Source organism: Eschrichtius robustus, chromosome 7 (assembly GCF_028021215.1).
Source record: "Eschrichtius robustus isolate mEscRob2 chromosome 7, mEscRob2.pri, whole genome shotgun sequence".
In the NCBI taxonomy this organism is placed as follows: domain Eukaryota; kingdom Metazoa; phylum Chordata; class Mammalia; order Artiodactyla; family Eschrichtiidae; genus Eschrichtius; species Eschrichtius robustus.
In genome coordinates, this window is record NC_090830.1 from 104592982 (window position 1) to 104609515 (window position 16534).

Genomic DNA, 16534 nt, shown 5'->3' on the forward strand with positions numbered 1-16534 from the left:
TTGAATATTTTAAGTGTAGACATTACGAGCTCTTAAAAAGCCAAAATTACAGCTTTTCAAACTAGAAATGAAAAGGCACTGAAGCATCCTACAGGTTTTAATTTCTAACAAGATATTGATAGGCATAACCCATGTAAACAAAAAGCCCTTTGGGGTCCTCAATTTTTTTTTTTTTTGTTTTTGGCTGCTCCGCTCGCGGCATGTGGAACTTCCCTGACCAGGGATCGAACCTGTGTCCCATGCAGTGGAAGTGCAGAGTCTTAACCACTTGACCATCAGGGAAGTCCCTAATTTTTTTTTAAGAGTAATGGGTCTCACTTGAGATCAAAAAGTGAGAAAATCACTGTGGTTATCCCCAACTTTGTTGATAGGTCTGTTTCTTCCTATGACCTCATAAGGAACTATTGTTTTAGAATTCCAAGAACCAAATAAGCTCCCGGTTAGGACTAGTTTATTAGTCCTTCTGGCTCAGTAAGCTGCTTTTCAGTGACCTGAGGGACTTTGACGAAAGTCAGCTTGTTTCCTCCTTGGCATTTTGGTCTATTTTAGTTGTTGGGGTTTATTTTTTTCCCCCATCTTATTTTTTCCTCACTTCTTTTCTTTATTCTTTAATTTTACTTTTATCATTTTTCTTTTCCCTCAATTTTTTCTTTTTAAATTTAGTTTGTTAGTATTTGCTTCTGTTTCTTTTTAGTTTTGTCTGGCATTGTGTTTTGATTCAGTCATAAAGACCAGTTCATGGGGTGAACTTTGAACTGATTTTCTTTTGATTTGGACCAAGCTTCTCACCAGCTCTTCCCAGATGTAAGCCGACCTTAGGACGCCTCGACTCCAAGCGCAGCAGTGAGTCCAGCGTGCTGTGGGGCCTCTGATCCGTCTCTGCTGAGGAGAGACCCAGATTCACATGGCCTCCTCCAGACCCTCGAGACCGTCGGCAAGGGAGACTGGGCTACGGTGAAGTTGGCCGGCACATCCTGGCTGGGAAAGCGAGAGCCGTGAAGATCCTTGATGAGACTCAGGGGAACTCCTCCAGCCTCCGGAGACTGTCCCGCAAAGCAGGAATCATGAAGGCTTGGATCATCCCAACATAGTGAAGTATTTGAAGTGACGGAGGCTGAGGAAACTCTCCGCTTGTCAGGAGGACGCTAGTGGAGGAGAGGTGTCTGAGCACCTCGTGGCTCATGGCAGTAGGAAAGCAAAGCAGCTGAAAGCAGAGTCCACCAGGAGGGTACTGTCCACAGAGACTTAAAGGCAGAAAACCTGCTCTTGCATGAGAACACGAACATCAGACTTTGGCTTCAGCAACAAATGCACCTTTTACAACAAGCTGGACACCTTCTGGGGTGGTCCCCCTCATGCTGCCCGGAACTCTTCCAGGGAAGAACCACAGGAAGTCATCCTGTCTACACTGGCCGATGGATTCCTGCCTTTTGATGGACAGAACTTCAAGGAGCTGCCAGAGGGGTACTAGAACAGAATATATTATATTCTCTTCTGCATGTTTATGGAATGAAAATCTGTTTAAGAAATCTCTGATTCTCAGTAAGAAGTAAGAACAAATCATGAAGGATCCGTGGATTACTGTGGGTCATGGCTATGAGGAACTAAAGCTCTACATGGAGCCACTCTCTGACTACCAGGATCCCGGGCAGACTGAATTCATGGCATCCATGGTTACACGTGGAGACAGAGATCCAGGACTCACTGATAGGCTGGAAAGACAAGGTAATGTTCCAGTATCTGGTCCTGGGTTATAAGAGATCTGAGCCAGAGGGCTACCCGGCCACCCTGAAGCCTCAGCCTTCAGCGGATCTAACAGCAGCACTCCTTCCCCCGCCCCCAGGAACGGCACAGGGCCCCCGCCAGCTGCAAGCAGCACATTCCCACCTCTAACTGCTGCTCTGAGAACACTCCGAGGAGGAACGCAGATGTGGAGGAGGATCAGGGCACGGGGCGGAGGGCCACAGCACAGCCAGCGAGCCGGCAGGGGAAGACCGCTGCTGCCGCCCACCCCCCAGCGCCCTTTCCACCGGCACAAATCAGAGCAGGAATCCCGCGCGTTGGGAGAGAGCCAGCCTTGGCCAGGCCTCCGTGCAAAACGGCCAAGGCAGCCTAGCCTAACCGTGAGGGTCCGGGGTCCCCTTGGCTGGTGCTTCTGCCACAGTCTAACCCGGCCCCGCCTGCACCAGGAATCCAAGTGCAGCCCACGCCGGCCTCCGGCCCCGCCCCACGGAGAGTACCTGTGAGAAGCCCAAGGCCAGCACAGCCCCCAGCCTGTCCCCGAGTCTACCCGTCTACCTGCAAGGTCAGTAGGGAGTGGAGCCCCAGGTCTGTCCAAAGGGAACTCCGCCCACAGGGGCAGCCCGACAGGTGCCAGACCCAGACATTCTGCCCTGAGGTGAGACCCCAGACTCTGCCAGTGGCAGAAGTCACAATCGGCTCCACTGGGAGCTTCTTCAGGAAGTTCAAGTCCAAATCGACAGGAAGAAATCGAGGTTTGCCAGAGGAACCTGAATGAACCTGAAAGCAAAGACAGAGGGAAGACACTCCTCCCTCACGTGGTGAGCAGCCGAGGCAGTGATAAAACAGTGAGCCGCGCTCACTACACTTGAGATGGACGATGGAGACCACGAGCTCCGTGGAGCGGGAGGAGATGATGCGGAAACAGGAGAGGATGCGGGGGCAGGAGAGGATGCGGGGGCAGGAGAGGGTGCGGGGGCAGGAGAGGATGCAGAGGCAGGAGAAGATGCGGGGCCAGGCGGTGCTCCACGCGAGCAGCTGCCGGTGCAGCAGAAGCAGGACCAGCCGCTGTGCGGGCAGCCGGGACTCGCGAGCAGGGAGGGCGGCCTTCCGACCCGGGGGATCGAAACGCAGACCCTCGTCCCCACGGCTTCCAGAAGCATCGCCTCTAGAACCACCGCCCGGGGACCAGAGGAGGCGCCGCCCCGAGCTGAGGCCGAGCTCGCCCACCTGGTCCAAATCGCAACCAGGCCGGGCGCCTCCCTGGAACCCTGCTCCCGCCGCGGCCTCCTCCTCTTCTCTTCCACCCAGTGGGGAGGCGCGATGCCCTGTAAGATAAACACAGGCGACTCCAGTGAGAACACACAGCTGTTTACTCAGAGTCGGTGGAGTGGCCACCATCACTTGCATCTGGCAGGGATCCCAGGCAGGCAGGGCAGTGGGAAGCTCCCAGGTGGAAAGGGAAGGCTCGGGGTGCGTTGATGGAAGTTGCTGGCCAGCGGCCCCCTCTCCTCCCCGCTCCACTGGGACACCGAGACTGGATCTCTGGAGTTCCCCGGGAGGAACACTTCTACTCTACCCGCTCCGCCCCACTTTCCCCTCCAAGCAAACCACCAGCGCAGCCTGCCCCGACCTCGGCCCCTGGGCTGCAGAGGTGAGGGGGGGCGCCTCTGGTCTCCTTCCACCGCGAGCCCTGAGCCCTCCCTCCTTCCCCAGAGCTGGCGTTTCTCCACAGGGCGCTGTGCAAGGGGTGGCTGTCCTCCTTGCCAGCTCTGTGCCATCCCTCCCCCACGCACTCTGGGGCTGGGAGTGTGGAGGGGCTGCAGGGACATTAGGCTCCCCTGGGGCCCCTGGGTCGTTAGTCTCCCTGGTGACAGGGACACAGCAATCTCCGTTCTAGGAGAGCCTTTGTCTGAAAGCACCACTACACCACCACCCACCATCCTCTTCCCCATCGCTTCTCTGGATTGCACTGATCTGGGCCACATCTAGTTCCTCTGCAGTGAGCTCCTCCCACCGGACCCTGCTGCCTCATCTTTCTGTCTCCCAGCCGTCCCTTCCTGACAGTGTCGCCTGTCCGTGGGCTGGGGGACAGATTGGGCAGAGTGGCTCCCTGCCTGCTAACCCCGCAGCTGGCGTGGAGACGGATGGTTATGGGTGCTGGCCGGTGATGGCACTGCATCCCTCCCTTAGACCAAGGGCTCCCCTTCCCTCCACTCCCTATTCCTGCCCTGTGGAACAGCCTGGATGCTCTGAGGGGTCCAGGAAAACATGGCTTTGCTCCCAAATGGGGTGGGGGCCAGGGGGACCCCAGCAAGTGGCCCCTCCCCTCCCAGCATCCCCTCCTGCACTTAGTTTCTCCTGGGATCAAATGCAGAGTAATGAGAATGTTTTGAGGGGAAAAACTTTAGTCCTCTATAAAAGACTTTTAATCTGAGAGGAATGGGGAGACATTGGGGAGTTTTCACAGAGAACTGACATTGGCTGATGCTATGTTTTCTCAGGATCCCTGTGTTGGATAAAGCGTTTAGGGGGACAAGGGCAGAAGCAGATGGATGCCAGGAAACGGTGCCACATTCCAGACGAGTGGTGATGGCAGACTGGACCGGGTCATGGACGCAGAGGTGGAAAGAGGAGTGTGTCCCTCTGGCTGGCGGCTTGCACCTGCTGAATTAGCAATGATGGCCTCCAGCAGGGCTCGCTCCGCCTCCCAGACCCAGTATGGCCTCCCATCCTCTTCTCCTGATCTCTTCTCCAAGACCCCCTCTTCCAGCTAATATCAGAAGATTCAAGTAGCATAGGCCAGGGGAGTGCTATAAGATGTAAGTAGAGAGTAAAGGAGTAAAGGAGAGATGACACAGAGAAAGACAAGGCTATCGGTTCATGGGTCTCAGCTGCAAGCAACGGAAACCAACTCAGGTTGAGTTTGACAAGAAAGGAATTTATAATGTTGGGTAGATCACGAAATTGCCAATATGGATGGAGAGCCAGGTTCTATGAAACACAGGATCAATGCCCACTACTACGTGGCACAACTCATCAAGTGTGGACATCCCTACCACCACCAGCAAGCAAAAGAGTCTACATCTTGCACCACCAACCCCTCTAGCACTGCACCCTGCATACCATTTGCTGCCACTGCTGCCCTAGGAACTCAATCCATGTGGAGGCTCCCAGTCCCTACCCCTTTGAGTCACTGGTTCCTACTTCCAAGTCACTGTAAGTCACTGGACCATGCCCTAGCTGCAAGGGAGTCTAGGAAAGCAAGAGTTTGGCATTTTCATCTCCCATTGAGTGAGGCAACCTCTGCATCCCACTATGGCTAATAAGGGTGGGAAAAGACCAAACATCCAAGGGATTGCAGATGCAATACACAAGTGTCCATAAGAGAAAGTATATCAGTTGGGGACCAGTGAATGAACTATGATTATAAAATTACCAGACCGATTTCACTCTGTGGCTCTAATCCACACTACCTGAAGGAAAACCCAAGAGAAAAATTACTCTCCTGAGGGAACCACCTGAAATGAAACACTTGTTTGGATATTTGTTTAAATATTATTGTCAACAGCCTGATAACATTTTTATGAAACAATGTTTCTGACAGATAGATAAATAGATAGACAGACACACATTACACTCAAATCCGGACAATATCATTTGACACCCCCTCTGATCCAGCTGTAACTAGAGCTGAATAAACCCTTGGAACTCCCAGGTATTCAAACAAATAAATTACCTTTTCAACCAGTTAGTTTGAGATGAGTTTCTGTCACTTGCACCCAAGAGAATCTGAAATATTTGAATAAAATTGGTACTTAACATTTGTTGATGCTCTTTGTTTGTACTACAGACATAAATAGACTTATGTGAGAGTACTTTTAATTCATATCAGAAGGAAATGGAAAATAAAAACAGAAATGATTGTAGATTTATTTTTATAACCCTTCATCTGTGAGAGCTGTGATAAATTTTATTTTCTTTACAATTTTTTCTTAGTTTTTAATGTTTAGTTTTTTTTAATATTTGTAAGTGGGACAAAAGCATGTTTAACAAAAAGATGAGGTCCTACTGTATTTTGAAAAATTTATACATTCCAGGCAAGGCAGGTTCTACTTGTTCCTGGAAAGGAACAAATATTGACATAGATTTAAGGCCAATTTGTGAAAGAATAGATGTTAAAACTTAAGCTATTTATAAAATATGAGGGGAAAGGAACAAAGAAGATTACATTTGTGATTAAATATAGTAATAGTATAAGATTAGGGTCAATTAAACACTTGAGTCTAGCACTGATGCCCCCTTATCCCCAATACACACACACACACAGAGCAGTTACTTTGCTCTAAGGGTTCTAGGACACTAGATTAAACTTAAATAGTACATAAAATGTGTATAAGAATTTTATGAGATAGTTCCCACTAATCATCAAAAAATGAACAAGGGCATTTACCTCCCCGCCCCTCCTATAACTCCTAAAATGATAGTAAAAGGAATAATTTACAAGGTCAAACCACAAGGATAAGCAGAAGTGGCAGGAAGACAATAGCAATAAAAGTTTGGAAGCAAGAATGCGTGTGTACAAGTAGTAACTTTTCTGCAAACATGAGGAAGCCAAACCCTAACCAGCAGCAACAGAGTGTGAGCAAGCTCTTCCCTGCTGCGGCTCCTGGGAAGCTCTAGACCAGAGGCGTCAGGGACCCTGTGGAGGATCAGGTGGGTGAAAACTCGGGGGAGTCAATGCAAGTCTGAACACAGTGGCTGGAAGCCCATATCCACTCCACCGGTTGAAGACTGGAGGTTTACTCCCTGGAGATGCTCATTCAACAAAGCTCTGGACTCTAGGGCCCCAGCCTCCCGTGTAGGCAGCAAGGCTGTGCTGAAAACACGGGAACAAGTGAGAAGCTACACACCAAACAGTGAGCCTCTTGTCCGCTAGGGTCCCCGAATATTGGGGGTTAATTTAGGGTGCAGCCTTCAGGCTACCTTTACTCTCTTCTGTTTATATTTATATGTTTTGAATTCTTTACAATAACGTGTATCATTTATGTATGTAAACAAAATTCAGGTGGTAAATTACTTCCAACTTAGACATACCAGGCGCCAAAGAATGTGTGGCTTTGCTCCAACACAGAAATGACATCTTGAAGAGCAGCTAAGTTGGAGTGACCATCCGAGTAAGTAGATAATTCACTGTTATTCACCAAGATCCACCTGCCCTTTGCATAGACATAATTGAGCAATCCTTTAAAGAGAAAGAAATTGGGGTTAAGATTGCACAACTGATAAGTGTCTGACCAGAATTCAAACCCATTTGTCGGGCTCCAAAGTCTAAGCAGACGTCCCACACCGTAAGACCTCAGAGGCTCTGTAATCACATCAAGTTGCCACCCACAAATCTGGACTTGCAGATCCATCACTAGGAATTAGTTAGTCTCACTTTTTGGTGAAGAATACATTTTTTTAAAAAATCACCCTCTCCCAAACATTAAATAAATTGCAAGGTGGGTACCAAAGTAAGATCCAGTCCTCCCACGGTAATTGAATGATCTCTGATGGAAGTTTAAATCATGGCTGGCTTTCTAGATGGTCGTTTGGTAACGAATCAACATCCTTAACGGCCGCAATGGGCGCGAGTGGCAGGACTGCCGGGGGACCGAGTTGTCCGTCGCCCTCCAGCCTTGCGCCCCTGTCCCCGCTTGGAGCCCCAGCTCCTGGGACTTGGGACGCCGAGTCCGCCAGAGCTCTGGGAGGCGCTGAAGCGCGAGGCGAGGCTTTGACAACGACAAAGTCACTTGCAAGTTGCCTACCCAGGGTGAAAAGAGCTTCGACTCTGTGGCCAAACTGCACAACATGAGGAGCTTGGAGGAAACGCGAACAGTTTCAGCCCGTAGACCGTGCACGAAGGCGAAAAGCCACTGCGGGAGAGGATGGGGACCCGGCTAAGGCCCAGAATTCTGACAGTGATTCGCGACATTTTATGACCCGTTCCTGGCTGTTCCTCTGCAGATAACAGCAGGTCATCTAAAGCAACCTCACACAAACAGGAACTGCGCAGTCCCCTTCATGAACGAGTCCGCAGCGACGAGCACCGGCCTTGCAGCTGTAGAGCCAAGACAAAGAAAATGATCAGGGATAAAGAGGGGCATTACATAATGATGGGTCGATTCCCCAAGAAGCGATAACAGTCTTTAATGTGGATGAACCTAACAACAGAGTGTCAAAATTTGTGAGGCAAAGATGGATAGAATTGAAAGGAGAAATAAACCAATCCTCTATCATTGTTGGCGACTCCAACACCCCTCTATCAGAAATGGACAGATCCAGCAGGCAGAAAATCAGTTAAGGATGTAGTTGAACTGAACTGCACCATCAGCCAATTGGATCTGTTGACATCTATAGATTACTTCATCCAGCACTGCAGAGTATACATTTTTCTCAACCTCACATGGAACATTCACCAAGATAGACTACATTCTGGGGTGTAAAACGCACTTTAACAAATTCAAAACAGAAATAATACAGTGTACTCTCAGACCACAATGGAATTAAACTAGAAATCAAAAACAGAAAGATAGCTGCAAAACCCCCAAATAGCAGAAGATTAAATAACATACTTCTAAATAACACATAAGTCAAAAAACAAGTCTCAAGAGAAATTAAAAAAAATTTTTGAACTAAATGAAAATACAACTTATAAAAATTTGTAGTATCCAACAAAAGTGATGCTAAAGGAAAATATATATAGCATTGAATGCATGTATTAGAAAAGAAGGAAGATCTAATATCTGTAAGCCTCCACCTTACTAAACTAGAAAACAGCAAACTAAATCCAAAATAAATAGAAGAAAAAATAAAAAATTAGAGCAGAAATCAATGAAATTGAATATAGGAAATCAATAGAGAATATCAAAGAAACCAAAAACTGGTTTTCTGAAAGATCAGTAAAATCGATAAGCCTCCAGCCAAGCTAACCAAGAAAGAGAAGACACAAATTGCTAATATCAGACATGAAAAAGAGGCCAGCACTACTGACCCCACAGACATTAAAACAATAATAGAGGAATGTTATGAACAACTCCATGTGCACAAATTCTGTTGATCTTTTTAAAGAACCAAATTTAGGTTTTGTTGATTTTCCCTATTGTTTTTTCTATTCTTTATTTCATTTATCATTTCTCTAATCTTTATTATTTCCTTTCTTCTGTGACATTTGGGTTTAGTTTTCTCCTCTTTTTCCAGTTATTTAATGTAAACAATTAGGTGATTGATTTGAGAAATTTCTTCTTCATTGATATATGTATTTACAGCTATAAATTTCCCTCCTAGCACTGCTTTGGCTGTATCTCATATTTTTTAGTATGTTGTATTTTTTTTTTAACATCTTTATTGGAGTATAATTGCTTTACAATGGTGTGTTAGTTTCTGCTGTATAACAAAGCAAATCAGCTATACATATAGTATGTTGTATTTTTATTTTCATTTTTCTCATGCTATTCTCATTTCCCTTGTGATTTCTTCCTTGACCCATTGGTTCTTTAAGTGTATGTTGTTTAATTTCCACATATTTGTGAGTTTTCTATTTTTTTCCTTCTGTTATTGATTTCTAGTTTTATTCCATTGAAATAAGAAAGGTACTTTGTATGATACCAATCTTTTAAAATTTATTAAGTTTTGGTTGTGGATTAACATATAGTCTATCCTAGAGAATATTCTATTTGTGCTTGAGAACAATGTATTCTGCTGTTGTTCAGTGAAGTGTTCTGTATGTGTGTTTTAGGTCTAACTGGTTTACAGTGTTGTCAAAGTCCTCTGTTTCCTTATTGAGCTTCTGTCTGGCTGTTCTATCCATTATTGGAAGTGGGGTATTGAAATAGTCAACTATTACTGTAGAATAGTCCACTCTTCCTTCATTTCTGTCAATTTTTATTTCATATAACTTGGGGCTATGTTATTAGACAGGTATTTGTTTATAATTCTTATATATTCTTGATGAACTGAAACTTTTATCAATATATAATATCCTTTCTTGTCTCATAAACTTTTTTGACAATCTATTTTGTCTGATAATAATATAACAACCCCAGCTCTCTTTTGGTTACTATTTTCATGGAATATCTTTTCCATCCTTTTACTTTTAATCTCTTTGTGTCTTTGTATCCAAAATAAGTCTCCTTTAGACAACATGTGGTTGTATTATACATATACAATATATATATATTATCTGCATGAGGAAAACTACAAAATTCTGATGAAAGAAATCAATAAAATCTAAATAAATGGAGAGATATTCCATATTCATGGACAGGAAGACTCATGTTAAGATATCAGTTCTTCCTAACTCGATCTATAGATTCAACACAATCCCAATCAAAACCCTACCAAGTTACTTTTCAAATACCAACAAACTGATTCTAAAGTTTATATCAAAGGCAAAAGACCCAGAATAGCCAAAACAATATTGAAGAACAAAGTTGGAGGACTGACACTACCGACTTCAAGACTTACTATAAAGCTACAGTAATGAAGATGGTGTGTATTAAAGAATAGACAAATAGATCAATGCAACAGAATACAGACCCCAGAAATAGACCAATACAAATATAGCCAACCAATACTTGACAAAAAGGCAAAGGCATTCAACGGAGAAAGGATAGTCTTTTCAACAAATGGTGCTGGAACAACTGGACATCCACATGCAAAAAAAAGAATCTAGACGCAGACCTTATACTTTTCACAAAAATTAACTGAAAATGGATATTATACCTAACAGTAAAATATAGAACTGTACTCCTAGATGATAATATAGGAGAAAACTGAGGTGACCTTGGGTTTGGCAATAGTTTTTATTTTTATTTATTTATTTATTTTTGGCTGCACCATGTGGGATGTGGGATCTTAGTTCCCTGACCAGGGATCGAACCCACATCACCTGCATTGGAAGCACGGAGTCTTAACCACTGGACTGCCAGGGAAGTCCCTTGGCAATAGTTTTTAGATACAACACCAAAAGCACAATCCATGAAAGAAAAAATTGATAAGCTGGACTTCATTAAAATGAAAAATTTCTGCTCTGTGAAAGACAACTTTAAGAGAATAAAATGACAAGCCACAGACTGGGAGAAAATAGTTGCAAAATACGTTTCTAGTAAAGGACTTGTAACCAAAATATACAAAGAACACTTAAAACTTAATAATAAGAAAACAACCCCATTAAAAAGTGAAACAAACGTTTGAACAGACACCTTACCAAAGGTGGCAAATAGCAGATGAAAAGATGCTATTTCAATATCAAATGTCATTAGGGAATTGCAAATTAAACAATGAGATACCACTATATAGCTACTAGGATGGCTAAAATCCCAAACATTGACAATGCCAAATACTGGCCTGGATATGGAGCCACAGGAACTCTCATTCATTGCTGGTGGGAATGCAAAATAGTAGAGCCATTTTGGAAGATAGTTTGGTAGTTTCTTACAAAGGTAAACATAGTTTCACCATACAACCCAGCAGTCATGCTCCTTGGTATTCACCCAAATGAGTTGAAAACTATGTCCACTCAAAAACCTGCACACAGATGTTTATAGCAGTCTTATTCACAATTCTCCAAATGTAGACGCAATCAAGATGTCCTTCAATAGGTGAATGGATAAACTGTGGTACATCCATACAGTGGAATATTATTCAGCAATAAAAAGAAATGAGTTATCAAAAAAAGAACTTGGAAGAAACTTAAATGCATACTGTTAAATAAAAGAAGCCATGCTGAAAAGGCTACATACTGTATTATTCCAACTATGAAATTCTGGAAAAGGCAAAACTATAGAGACAGTAAAATGGTTGGTGGAAGTTCTAAGAGGAGAGATAGATGAATAGGTGGAGTACAGGGGATTTTTAGGGCAGAGAAACTATTCTGTCTGTACTGTAATAATGGTTGACGTGACATTATGTATTTGTCAAACCCTTTGTACACAGACTGTACAACACAAAGAGTGAACCTTAATGTAAACTATAGACTTTAGTTAACAATAATATATCAGTATTGATTTGTCAATTGTAACAAATGTACCACACTAAAGTAAGAAGTTAATAATAAGGGAAATTGTCTTGGGGTGGTAAAGTGGGGGAGAATGGAGCATTTTGGAATCCATACTTTCTGCTCAATTTTTCTATAAACCTAAAACTGTTCCCCCCCAAATAAAATTTATTAAGTTTTTAGGGGAATTCCCTGGTGACGCAGTGGTTGGGAATCCACCTGCCAATGCAGGGGACACGGGTTCGAGCCCTGGTCTGGGAAGACCCCACATGTTGCGGAGCAACTAAGCCTGTGCGCCACAACTACTGAGCCTGCGCTCTAGAGCCTGCAAGCCACAACTACTGAGCCCACGTGCCACAACTACTGAAGCCCGAGTGCCTAGAGCCCGTGCTCTGCAACAAGAGAAGCCACCGCAATGAGAAGCCCGCGCACCGTAATGAAGAGTAGCTCCCACTCGCTGCAACTAGAGAAAGCCCGAGTGCAGCAGCAGAGACCCAGCGCAGCCAAAAATAAATAAATTAATTAATAAATTTTAAAAAATCTATTAATTTTTTAAAAGTCAGTTAATTTTTTAAAAAATAAATTCATTTTATTTTATTTATTTATTTTTGGCTGCACTGGGTCTCCGTTGCTGCGGGCGGGCTTTCTCTAGTTGCGTGGAGCGGGGGCTACTCTTCGCTGCGGTGCGCAGGGTTCTCACTGCGGTGGCTTCTCTTGTTGCAGAGCACTGGCTCTAGGCGCGCAGGCTTCAGTAGCTGTGGTACACGGGCTTAGCTGCTCTGCGGCATGTGGGATCTTCCTGGACCAGGGCTTGAACCCGTGTCCCCTGCATTGGTAGGCAGATTCGTAACCATTGCACCACCAGGGAAGACCAGTCAGTTGATTTTTAACATAAAATGGGAAAGCACTAGAAAGACTTTAGTCAGGAAAGCGACCTGGTCAGATTAGGTGCGGGGTAAAGCTGTCTCAAGGCAGTGTGGAAAGGAATGGGGGTAGAGTGAAGACAAAGAGGGAAATATACAAAGCCTGGCTTCAAGGAGTCATGCCCGGTCCACATCGAAGATGGAGACAGTCTCAGCTAGGGTAATGAGGAAGGGAAAGAGGAGATGGGCTTGAGAAATGTTTAGGAGGTCAAATAGGCAAGATGTGGTGGTTGGTTGCATGTAAATGGTAAGAGAGGGAAAGGAGAGGATGACGCCCTGGTGACCAGGTGGGTAATATTCTACCTGATTAGACAGCAGTCCCCCTGTTGACTCTCAGATATCCTCTGGTGTCCTTTCCTTTGTCATCACAGATTAAAATATGTACTCATTTGTGTGCTTATTTGCTTAGTAGCAGTCTGTCCCTCCAGACTGAAAACGCAGTGGGGTAGAATCATGTCTGGTTTTGCTCATCCTTGTACCACCAGCACTAGCAAAGTGAGTGGCACATAGTCAGCACTGAATAAAAGCTGTCCAAAAAATACACAGAATGGGAAACGGAATATACAGGAAGAAAAGACACTTCAACGAGTTCCTTTTTGGACATGGTAAGTTTGAAATGACTGTACAAAAATCCAGGTGGCAGTTGGAAATGAGCCTGAAAACTCACGGAGAGGTTAGGTTTGGAGATAGACTTGAGAGTTACCAGAGTGTAATAAAAGCCTGAAAGTGAGAAGCACGTCAGGAGCAGACCTGATGAAGTTCAACAATTAAAGGGATTTACTTCCTCCTACTTCCTAGTCAATTACTTTTGCTTTCCAGATGTACACCGTCACTGTTCCCTGGGCAGCTCACAGAGCCGGCTTACGACAGCTCCAGGGTGCACAATTCTATGTTGTGCTCCAGGGAGTACCCACCCAAACCTTTAGGACCGTTCCAAGGAGACCTCATATGCCTATAATATCTTCCCCCTATTTTGCCAACTCAATTCTCCCAAGTTCTTTAAACAACCCCTTATTTCCGAGAAATCCTATTCCATGAAATTCTCCTGCACTAGACCATAGAACAGCAATTATCCTGAATATCCTAGCCATCAAATAGCAAATTGCCCACTCTGCTTAATCAAAATGTAGAAATCTTACTCTTTCCCAGTTCATTTTCCAATTAGATACCTTTGTTTCTCGTCTGTCCACCCTAAAGACCAAATTAGGCCTGCGTTGATACAAATACCTGTTTTTTATTACGATTTGGTTTATTATTTCTGTTCTGTTGACTGTGTGTTCAGTCACAGCAGGGGTCTGTACTTTAACCTGGTGCCAACCCTGAAGAAATCACAGACTATATCAGGTAGGGTGACAGGACTTCCTGGCTTTTCTAGTACCATTGTGTTGAAAATGTTCACCCTAACCAAGTGGTATGTCGAACTAGGGATTTTGGCTCAGATAACGTTCATCAGGGAAGGATCCAGGCTCCTCCTGCCTGTCCTCTCTGACATCCTTAATTATACTGGCTTTTATCCTCACACTTGTCATCTCATGGACAGTGATGGTTATTCCACCTCCAAGTTTTGTGTCCCCAGGAATATGGAGCAGGAGGAGGAGGGAACAAGGGAGAAAAGGAATTTTTTTTGTACTAAGTCTTATCATTTCATTCTGGAAGGGAAGACTCCCTAGTGTTTTTTACCTACATCTCATTGACCATCTGCAGCTAAAACGGGACAGAGATTAAGATTGTAGCTTTTATAGCTTCTATGAGCTTCTGTGATAGAGCTTGGCAAGAGATGGGAGAAACTGAGAGTTGAGAATTGCCAATCAAGTATTTCAGATTTAGGAATAAACATAAAGGAGAATTCCCTGGTAGTCTAGTGGTTAGGACTCTGCGTTTTCTTTGCTGAGGGTGAGGGTCTGATTCCTGGTGAGGCAACTAAGATCCCACAAGCCGCATGGCCAAAAATAAAAAAATTTAAAAAAAGAAATAAACGTAAGGTTCATTATTATGTCTGCATATTTCCTAAAATCCTGTGAGCATATCTTAAGCTAATCTACTCATGCTGATGTTGATTTCTATTTGCATAATTCTTAATTTTATTTCAAAAATTTCCACTCTATAATATATCAACAACGCTACCCATCCTTTTTTATTTTCAGTTTTTTTTTAAAATTTTACTTTATTTATTTATTTATTTTTGGCCGTGTTGGGTCTTCATTTCTGTGCGAGGGCTTTCTCTAGTTGTGGCGAGCGGGGGCCACTCCTCATCGCGGTGCGCGGGCCTCTCACTATCGTGGCCTCTCTTGTTGGGAGCACAGGTTCCAGACGCGCAGGCTCAGTAGTTGTGGCTCACGGGCCTAGTTGCTCTGTGGCATGTGGGATCTTCCCAGACCAGGGCTTGAACCCGTGTCCCCTGCATTGGCAGGCAGATTCTCAACAACTGCGCCACCAGGGAAGCCCTATTTTCAGTTTTGATGTCAGTTTATATGGTCTATTTTATCAAAGTGAGCTAGAAAAGGAATTGAAAATATTTCTAGATGCTAGTTCTGGGTGAATAAGATGTATTTTTCTCCACATGTTATTCCTTAAGTTAGACCTGGAACTTTTGCCAGTGGTGGCAAGAACAGTACCAAAGATGATTTTACCTATCTTCTCACATTTGTGCTGCCTGGCACATTACATAAATTGGAGTTGACGCAGCAGTGACTTCGGAGAATGGGTTTTATGTGGGGCCTTTTTCATGGAGAAGTGCTTTGTCTCCCTCTGGTGGACACACTCATCTTTGCAACGTCAGTGGTAATTCTCAGGCCCGGGTGCACTTTAGGATCACCAGGGGTGCCACAATCCCAATATGTGCTAAGCAAACACACAGACACACACAAACAGACACACACACACACAGACACACACACACACAATTAGACTGGTCCCTGGGCAAAACTGTCAAATAATTTCAACCCAATTTTGATACCCTATGTATTTATCAAAAACTTTCTCACGTATTTTCTCATTTAATCCTCTCAAGAACTTGTTAAAATAAGTTTTCCCTCTTCTCATGAGTACAAACACTCACCTAAGAACACAGAGCCCTTGCATATCTTAGGTGCACATTCAGACCCTGCTTTTCCCTGCATCTTTGTGCATTAAATCTTACAGTGCCAGAACTGGCTTCCTTCTCAGTTTGCTGTCTTTTCAAAAAGCTTCTCAAATTAATTCCCACTGACAATGGATCAATTTTAGTTATTAAAAAGGAGATCAAGTTCTGCTTCTGGCAATGGTTGACCAGATGGTTCTGTGCCCTCTCACTGAAAACAACTAGGAAAGTACATACTATTAAAAGAGTGAAAAGGCAAGCCAGAGAGTGAGAAATAGTATTTGCAATGCATGTAACTGACAAAAGAGCTCAGATCCAGAATACATACAACTCTTATGACTCACTAAGAAAGACTGGCAACACAATAAAAAAAAGGGGGGGGGCATGAGACTTCACAAAAGGGAATATTCAAATAGTCAATAAAGACATGAAAAGGCTCTCATCTTCATTAGTATACAAAGAAAAACAAATTAAAACTACAAAGTATTCACCTACCACACCCATTAGAATGGTCAAAATTGAAAAGACTACAATACCAAGTGATGCGGAGCAACTGCAACTCTCATACCCTGCTGGTGAGGGTGTAAGTTGGTACAACCACTGTGGAAAATTGTTTGATGGCATCTCCTAAAGTTGAACATACATGGTTATCTATGACATAGCAATTTCACTCCTAGGTACACCCACAGAAATGCATGTAAGTGTGTACCCAAAGACATGTTTAAGAATGTTTATAGCATTATTTATAAATAA